Genomic DNA, 9,916 nt, shown 5'->3' with positions numbered 1-9,916 from the left:
CTTTTAAGCATTGGGCAGTAGGCAGCACAAAAGCATAATCTCTGAAAGAAGGGAAACTCACAAGGCGAATCACATGTTTGCTCTAGCTCTCCACCTAGAGATAATTTCCTAGTTCCCAGCCTAGGGAGCTTGAGTTGAAGTGGAGCATGGTGGTCCTCCTCAGATGTGAAAGCAGAGATACACATTTGAGGCCACCAAAGTGACTGGAATCTGTGGGGCAAGAAACTGAAAAGATGGGAGCTACACAGGGATTGGGAGTGGGAAAGGCAGAAGCTCATTTAGGGATTCTCTATGAATCTTTGGCTGAGGACTGGTTTGCACATGCATGGAACCAGACTATACAAGGCTTTACAATGAGTAGTGACTGTAGGTCTGAGAGAGAAACAGAAATACTAGAGATTAAACAGTGCTGGGAAGTAGAGTTTCAGCCCAATTCCAACACAGACATCTAGTTGAAATTCAGAACGGCCATAACCTGAGGACCAAAGATCACCCCCTAGAGTAGACCTATTCTAGACATGTTCTAACAAAGCCTGAATAACAAAAGCCAAAAATTCTTTAAATAAGTTCAGGGGATGTAGTACTTGGGAGCTCAGATCCTTCCAATTTAGAGGGGCTTAAGAAGCAAGTTGGGCTTTTCACCGAACTACCATAAAAAAGCATAAAAACAGACACATGTTCACTGTGATCAGCCAGTTATTGGCCTGCCTGTAAGAACAAAAATCAATGTTCTTTAGAGGTGGATAGCAGAATCTAGAATCACAACAATGTATTACCCTAACATCCGGTATATAATAAATATCAGTGTACATGCAAACAGGAAAATGTGGCCCATATTCAAGAAACAAAAGCAGTCAATAACTGACTCTGAAAAGGTTCAGTTGTTGGATTTAGCAGGAAATAATTTAAAGAAGTTGTTACAAGTAATTTTAAACATATAAAGGAAAATATGGTCATTTATATTGGGAATCTGAGCAGATAAATGGAAAAAAAGAACCAAATGAAAGTGGAAACAATAAATGAAATTTTTAAAAATTCTGACAGGCTTAACAACAGATTAGAGATGACAGAAGGCAGAATCAGTAAACTTGAAGCTAGAGCAAAAAAAAATTATGCAATCTGAAAGCCAGGCAAAAGTATTACATTCAAAACTTGGGAAGATACAGTGAAAGATATACATAGAGAGAAACAATGGCATTAAATGTATCTCTAAAACAACAAACACATACTAAAAATGAATAAGAAGCCACCTGATGACCCACATACATAAGGTCAAACTAAACCTAAATGAAAGAGATAATATATATAAGAAAATAACTTTTTTAAAAAATAGAAAATAAATTCCCCAAAGGGGATCAACAAAGCCAAAGTCTGGTTCTTTGAAAAAAATTGAAAGATGTATTACTTCCAGTACTTAATTTTCTGCATATGTCTAAATGTTTTATATATGAATACATATGTAGCTATTCGTGTAATGAATATGTCATATCTAATATATAAAATAATTTAGCTATATTAATATTAAATATATTATTTTCTTGGTATTTATGATTAATGATAGTCATATCTTAATTTTGAATTACTTTATTCAAAAGATAAAGTGACTTTTTTGTTCCATTTAACATATTGTACTTTCAACATAATATCAATTCATGTTCTGTTGTTGATTATGCTTGCCTTGTTGATTTTGAGTATTATGTTACTTTGAATTTGTGTGTAGGTTTTAATATGTGTCAAGAACAACGTGTAATTGAATTGAATTTTTAAAATTTCATCTTATAATCTCTCTGGTAAATCCAATCCAATTTCTTTTATAATTTAAGAGACTATACCTTTACTTATGTTAATCATTTATATTCTCAATTTTTAAAGTTATTTGTTGCTCATAATTTCTCTTGTTTTATATGAGGCTTGTATTCCCTTTTAGTTTTCTAAATTTTCTTCAATCTTTAGAGAATGCATCCTAATTTTAATCATTCCAAAAGATATAAGAATTCTCAAAAGCATCTTAAAATATATTTATTTGATTGCCATCATCAAAAATATGTTTGGGTCTTTTTTCTTTAATTAGGAAAATTTTACTCTCTTCCCAGTAACTCCCCACACATACACACTACTCAAACTTTGATGATATTACTAATATTTCTGGTACTGATTACAGGTATTACATATTTTCAAATAACATGAATTTTCATTAAAGAGTAATTACTGTATTACATTTAGTTTTAAACCCAGATTTATAATCTAATCATTTTGATCTTTAATTGCTTCTAGTGCTTATTACTAATTGCAACTTCTAGTCAATGCCATTGCCGTGTCCCTTCCTAGATAGTGTTTTGCCATTTGAAGCTAACATCTCTAAATTAGCAGAGCTCAAAACTGGAAAACTGGAAGCAAAAACTCCACAAGGGTGTTTGAAGGTTTAATAAGGGGAAGCTCCACTTCCATGTTCACTTCCCTTGATTCCTGGATCCTCATGTTATTCCTTGAGAACAGCAGCCCAAATGGTGTTTGTTTCTAAGTATATACTGTATCCTCTAAGATCAATCTCTCACAATATCAGGTTGCTACCATCCCATTTGTGCCATAATTTAATCTTCGGGAGACCATTTTATTAAACTAGTCAGTTGCTTTTGAGTGAAGAAGCTTATGGTAATTACTGGTGAATTCCATATACGTGAGTCATTGCCACATGTATTTTGCTATGAAATGAGTTCCCTGACCAGGATCAATGTTGCTTGTATCATGGTAAATAATAAGGCTTCATTAAGTCTGTGGATAATGGTGTTTGTAGGAACTTTGTGGGCAAGGAAAAAAAAATGCATATCCAAAATAATTGTGTATTCTAATGAGGAACAAATCTCTGCCTTAGCCAAGATAGAAGGTGGACAATGTAAGAAATCTGAGACCAAATGGCCCCCTCATCTTTCTTGGGAGGATCAGAAGGGCTCTCTCAGAAGTCGGGCTCTAAGCCAAAATCCTGTGTGTGTGCATCTTTCAAGCCCAACCATTGATATTTACAAAGGTTCTGTACTACAGTGCTTTTTGGGGATACTGCCCCTCACACACTGGGCTCAGTAGAAAGCGTGTGCATTAATTTTTTAGAGGAAGTTTTAGTCAAGGCATCTGGCTCCCTATGCTGCATTCCTCTCCCAGGGACCACCACTCAGAGGCCTCCTCATTGGCAAGGTGGGGTGAGGTTTGATGGTCTTGACTGAGGCACTTTCAGCACCAAATTCAAGATCAAAGATCCGATAAACTAATCCCATTCTAACATGATCCCAAGTATTATATTAGTCAGAGTTCAATCAGAAACTTGGAAACAATACTAGTTATTTTAACTAAGAGAATTTAACATAGGAAATGCAGTTAGGCACTGGAGGACTAAATAAGCAAAGGAAAACACTGAGCCACCACAAGTTAGTAACTGCAGGAAATAGCAACCAACCTTAAGCCAGGAAAACAAAAGATAAATGTTACTAATATCCGCACCTGCAGAGCTCTGAGAAGATGGCATCTCTGACTGCTACTAATGCTCCATTTGCTCAGAGGAGGAATCCCCCACAAGGCTTGGATTCAGACATTTAAGAAGGGCTTTCTAGGTAGCACAATGAGGCTGATCTGAGAATGTGGAAAGAAGCTGGGAACTGGAACCAACTCCGCTTTCTGAGGTGAAGAAATGTTTCCTAGAGGTGCTGACAGGAACAATATGGAAACAGAAAGAAGCAAGTTATTTCTCTGTATTCTGCCTCCCAGCCTCTTCTGGCACCTCCTATTGGTATTCTTGGCCAGGGAGAGCCACTTGGCAAAGAAGACATGTAATTTGCATTGTACCAGCCCCAGAATCACAAAGCAGAGTACACAAAGTTGGGTTTAGGGATAAGAAATAAGCTTAACAATTGATACACCATGTCTTCATTATTTTCAAGCTTTTAATTTTTATTCATTTCTTGGTCAATTGGAGTGAATCGACATAATTTCGGTGCCATATTTTTTTTACTTTTTTGTGCATTTGGAATCTGAGAATATTATTCCTTTGCCTTTGTTAATAAATGACAACTTATTTTTTACAAAAGTCCTGTGTTATAATTGTTTTTATGCTCAAAATTTCTTAGATATTATTTCATAATACTCAGGAATTTCATGTTGTAGAGGAGAGTTTGGATGCTATATTGTTTTGTTATGTTGCAGGTAATCTGTTTGCCTCTTGAGTTATAATGGAATTATTTTTATTCTTAATACACAGAACATTAAGCTCAGTCTAGGTATATATTCATTTGCTTGGTTTGGAATACAGTGACCCTATTTCGATCTGTATCATGGTGTGCCTTTCGCTGGGATATTTGCTCTCATTTTTTATGATTAATAGTGCATCTTTTTCATTTGTTCTAATTTCTTCTTTAGATATAGAATTATCAATATGTTGGCTTTCCAGTTTTGTTCTTAGATATATATTATTTCTTATTATCATTAGATATATATATCTTAGATATATATTATTTCTTATTTTTCCTTTCCTTTGATGACTAGGAGAGCTATTCAAATATATTCTTTACATCATGGATTCAATTTTCTGCAATATCACTTCTGCTCAGAACTGCTATTACATTTTAATTTCTTGCAATTCTTCCTTATCGCATCTTATCTTTCCCTCTAATCCTGTTGCCTTTTAATATTATTCAGGTTTTCCTTTATGAATCCTATAACTGCTGTTCATAAATGCCATGGCTCCTTGTAATCTATTGCAGAAGCAGAATTTTTTTTGAAATTTTCTTCTCAACCATTCATTAGGTAATTTTTAGAAGTATTTTCTGCATGTAAGTCTTCAAATGCCATTCTCATTATCTCTTTCTTCAGTTCACGTTACTGGGATTTCTTTCTTTTAACAGATCTCCTAAAATGGTGTCCTATATTCAAATTCAATGTCTCCTATCAGGTATGGTGTGAATTGTTTTGTGTCTTATTTTCTACTTCTGTGGTAAATATCTTTCTTCAAGCTACACCTCAGGAGCAAATTTGTGTGCTCGGTTCCCAGTGTAAGTTTGTTTCCAAGAACTTTCAAATAAATTGTCTTGTGAGATGAAATATTTTAGTATTCATACTCTCTGGTTTCTGTCATTCTGAAAATAAGGCATATATGAAAGCTTAGAACTTCCAACATGCACTTCTTTCAGAGTTATTCATGTTTTCTCTTACACCTTTACAGGTTTACTTATGTTGATTATTCATCTTCAATATCATGTACTGCTGACAGCACTTCGCACCCCCTTACCCACTGCCACTTCTGCCCAGGCATCTTCATGGCTTTGCTCTCTCTCTTCCTCTCTCTCTCAGGAAGATGTATAGTCAAAGTGGATACTAATTCTGCCTACTTGCCATGTAAGCAGAGCATTTGCCTATTTTTCCAGTGAATACATTTTCTGAAAATTTGAATCTGGATGTAGGTGTACCTGTTTTTTTTTTTTTAATGCTTTATTATATGAAGACAGGAGTATCTAATTAGCAGTGAAGACTGTGTTTTTATCAATCCAGATTCATGTGTGTTTGATACCAGATTCCCAAAGAATTAGAGCTAGAGGCAAGGACTATTTAGATGTATCAACCCAGGACAGCTAGAGTGAGGTATAAAAAAGTTAGGTGAAGAAGAATACAAAACTGCAAAGTCATGCATTGCAGCGTCAACCACCACTTCACACATGAGTCCCTCTACAGATCCCTCCGCAGGTATCTCTGCTAGACATTCTGAAAGTATCAGGAGAACTGTATGAAGAAACATGCTTGGAGCAGTGCATGTGATACAGGAAGAAGGTGGAATTTATTTGCATGCCTTTTCTTGACTCTTGCTTCCTAGGGGACACAGTTTACTCATGAGTGAGTTACCCCTATCACACTTCCAGGTTGCGTCATCTGGATCCTTTGGTAGCTGTTCAGGATGCCAAATCCTATGACCTATAGTATGTATTTTATTTGGGTCCAGGAGTGTCAGGGGAGACCAAAAGTCTAGGTATGTAAGACTGGTTAGCCTGGTTGCAAAGAAGTGGCCTAGAGAGAGGGCCTGCCACTCTCAAGGCCGATGAGTTGTTGGCTGCTTCAGGTGGAGTCAAAATGGTAGAGAAAAGGGAGCGCCATGGCAATCTGGAGTGATTAATACAATTTACATGATACAGTGTGCCTTATCATTATGAATTTCTGTGGATTATTGCATTAGAGCACCGATTGGATGTTATTGCAAGTGTTTTTGTCACTTTTTGGCAACTGAGCTCGTGTTTTTATAGTGGGAGTTTTTTAGTGGGAGTCTAGTGGGAAGTTGATATTGAGTGCTGATGGCCAGATGTGAGAGCAACTTTCGATATTTGCATGAATGCTTTAGAGATAGTAAGTTTTATCTCTCTACCTACGTTAACATATAACATAATTATCAGTATGCAATTTGTCAAATTATTCTAGCTGATTTATTTTTAATGAAAGGTGAACTCTAATTTATTAGTTGACATTGTTTAATTCCTTGTTCAAATTAAAAAGGATTCATTCTCTGCTGGAATGTCTAATATTTGACATGTCACATTTTCTGTTTATATTTTATTTTGAAGGAGTTGGCTGATTTTGATGAAATAAAGATAGCTAATAAGAGGTATCAAGACAACTATAAAATTATTTTGTGGTCCTGGCTGCTTTCTTGCAAAAATGAATAAAAAATTCGCATTAACATATCACCTGTGATTATACAAGTCATGCTTTAGAATTCAAGGAACTAGATAAACTACAACATGTACTCCATTAAAATATTTGAATATATAATGGTAATAAGTTACTACCATTTGGAGAAATGTAAGTCAAAAAATTACATAATTTTTTCTCTTTACTCATTGTATGTCATCTTGCACAAAAATAGCAGTGGAACTAATCTACCAAGAATGGGAAAACTGTTTTGAGTTTTCTAGTGGCTAGAAAGTGAATTTTACAAATTAAGTTTTATACCATCACACATGTAATCATTTGAAGCATGTACGTATGATCTAAAGAAATTGTAGTTTTTTTTCAATATTCCAACGGAGCAACACAAACCTATATGTGTGCACTTCATCCTCAAACATAAATGGATCAGTTCTCTGGATTTAAGACAGTGGCCGGGAGCGGTGTCTTATGCCTGTAATCCCAGCACTTTGGAAGGCTGAGGCAGGCGGATCACGAGGTCAGGAGATTAAGACCATCCTGGCTAACCCGATGAAACCCCGTCTGTACTAAAAATACAAAAAATTAGCCGGGCGTGGTGGCACGTGCCTGTAGTCCCAGCTAATCTGACGGCTGAGGCAGGAGAATCGCTTGAACCCGGGAGGCAGAGGTTGTAGTGAGCCAAGATCACGCCACTGCACTCCAGCCTGGGAAACAGAGCCAGACTCTGTCTCAAAAAAAAAAAAAAGAGACAGTTAAGATAATGTATTACTTGGAAAGTAAATGTCTCTTACAGAAAAATACGAAACAGTAATCTAGTTTTTCCTAGCCAGTTTTAACTTTGTCTTTATTTAGATAGTTAGGGGGGAAAAAGGATGGAAGAAAAGTAGAGAGGAAAACATGGCCAAGGGGATGAGGAAAATGAATAGTGAACGGAGAGATAATTGAGAAAGGTACATTAAATTTATCTGTCAGGTGTTGGAAATCGATATTAAAAATTTAAAGCACCCAAACCAGAACATCATTACCAACTTCAAACAAAGAGAATGACATTACTGCACTGTTTTTAAGGGTTTTTTTAATCAAGATATTCAAAATTCATTTTTTTCCAGATAGTTATTCATATTTTAATGATCATCAAATTAAGTAACATACCCTAAGTTCCTGGACAACACCATTTTTTACTAAAAACAAAAACAATTTTTATCAAAGATGTTTATACCTAAGCCATATAAAATCTAGCAAGCAAAGTTCCACTGTGTGAACCAGAGAATATATGAAGTTATTCTGTGCATTTCCTCTCAGAATTTGACTGTAAAATGTGACCTTTAGTGAAAGCTGACATTATATACAGATATTTTGATGTCTCAATTGCATGAAAACATTTCTTAACAAATCGAAATCAGTGAACTGTCTCTACTTATATATATATAAAATATATGTGTGTGTTTATATATATGTGTATATATATACACATTGAACCCAGGAGGTGGAGTTCATATATATATGTGTGTATATATGTATATATGTATATATATGTGTGTGTGTATATATATATATATATATATATACACACACACATATATGCTCTGGTCTAATATTTATACTTATGTATATACACACATATATATCTGTAAAATACAGGGTAGAATCTTTTGAGCTAAGGGGAGAAGGTGGAAGAGGGGCTACTAAATAATGTTAGAATAGCTTCATTGAAAAGCAGTGTAAACAGCTTCATTGAAAAGTAATGCTAGAGGGAGGCAATAAACCCTCTCATTCTGTAATTAAGAATTTTAATAGATAAGGCCTTTTGGCCGGAACCGCCATTTTCCAGTAATTCACCAAAATGACGAACACAAAAGGAAAGAGGAGAGGCACCCGATATATGTTCTCTAGGCCTTTTAGAAAACATAGAGTTGTTCCTTTGGCCACGTATATGCGAATCTGTAAGAAAGGTGATATTGTAGACATCAAGGGACTGGGTACTGTTCAAAAAGGAATGCCCCACAAGTGTTACCATGGCAAAACTGGAAGAGTCTACAATGTTACCCAGCATGCTGTTGGCATTGTTGTAAACAAACAAGTTAAGGGCAAGATTCTTGCCAAGAGAATTAATGTGCGTATTGAGCACATTAAGCACTCTAAGAGCCGAGACAGCTTCCTGAAACGCGTGAAGGAAAATGATCAGAAAAAGAAAGAAGCCAAAGAGAAAGGTACCTGGGTTCAACTAAAGCGCCAGCCTGCTCCACCCAGAGAAGCACACTTTGTGAGAACCAATGGGAAGGAGCCTGAGCTGCTGGAACCTATTCCCTATGAATTCATGGCATAATAGGTGTTAAAAAAAAAAAAAAAATAAAGGACCTCTGGGCTGTAAAAAAAAAAAAAAAAAAAAAAAGAATTTTAGTAGATAAGATAAAAACAATAACTTCTTTCTCAAATAAGATAAAAACAATAACTTCATTTCTCAAATTTGAATTTTTCTTCAAAAAGTGCTTTAGTTGCACTTCATTTCACATACCATATTTGCCTTCCAGCATCAGGACAACTGACATGAAAAATGTATATTCCTACAAAGAAACTTTAAAAAAAAAAAAACCAAATGACTTGTTCCACTTTTATTTAAAAAAAAACTAACAGGTTTTTCCAATTTTTTAATATTTCTGCTAGTAGAAAAAGGTTTTCAGTTACTCGACAGATACACCTTATCTCATACTGCAATTCTCTCAGGCAATGCGTACATATTTTGTGTCCTTTCACAGTGCAGTTCACTTGGAGACAAAAGCAAGAAGAATTTGTTTCACTTGAGCTATTCCTTTTTAACATATGCTTTCCAGCTGACTAACGTTATCTTTAAAATTGTAACAGTCAAAAGGGCATCAGCCATAACCATCAAAATTGTTATAGTTTTTTTTTAGCATGATAATGCTCAGTGAAGGGACTATAAATTTGTTATAATTTTTCATTAATGTTCTAGCATTCATAGTATGTCATGTATATAGATAGCCCTATAATTACCTACAAATTAACTATATTAAACGATACCTCGATTTAAAATATCATGTTCAAAAACTACCTCTATGAAATATTACCACTGGAGAAAAAATTCTTATGTTACCATTCTAAATAAGAATATCTCATTGGCCTTGCTGTTAAAAGAACAATAGAAGACTAATTAGCTCAACTATGTATTAGTCCCAGCGAGGGAACCCCAAAGCCCACAGTAATTTTGACATAGATGTACGCC

General features: G+C 35.1%; 1 pseudogene; it reads left to right on the top strand.

Moving 5' to 3' along the window:
• Window positions 1–8,498: 8,498 nt before the first annotated feature.
• Window positions 8,499–9,001, top strand: LOC100593544 (annotated as a pseudogene).
• Window positions 9,002–9,916: the final 915 nt, after the last annotated feature.

Source organism: Nomascus leucogenys, chromosome 13 (genome assembly GCF_006542625.1).
Source record: "Nomascus leucogenys isolate Asia chromosome 13, Asia_NLE_v1, whole genome shotgun sequence".
NCBI lineage: Eukaryota > Metazoa > Chordata > Mammalia > Primates > Hylobatidae > Nomascus > Nomascus leucogenys.
The sequence above is the reverse complement of the archived record's forward strand: the minus strand, read 5'-3'. Positions and strand labels throughout refer to the sequence as shown.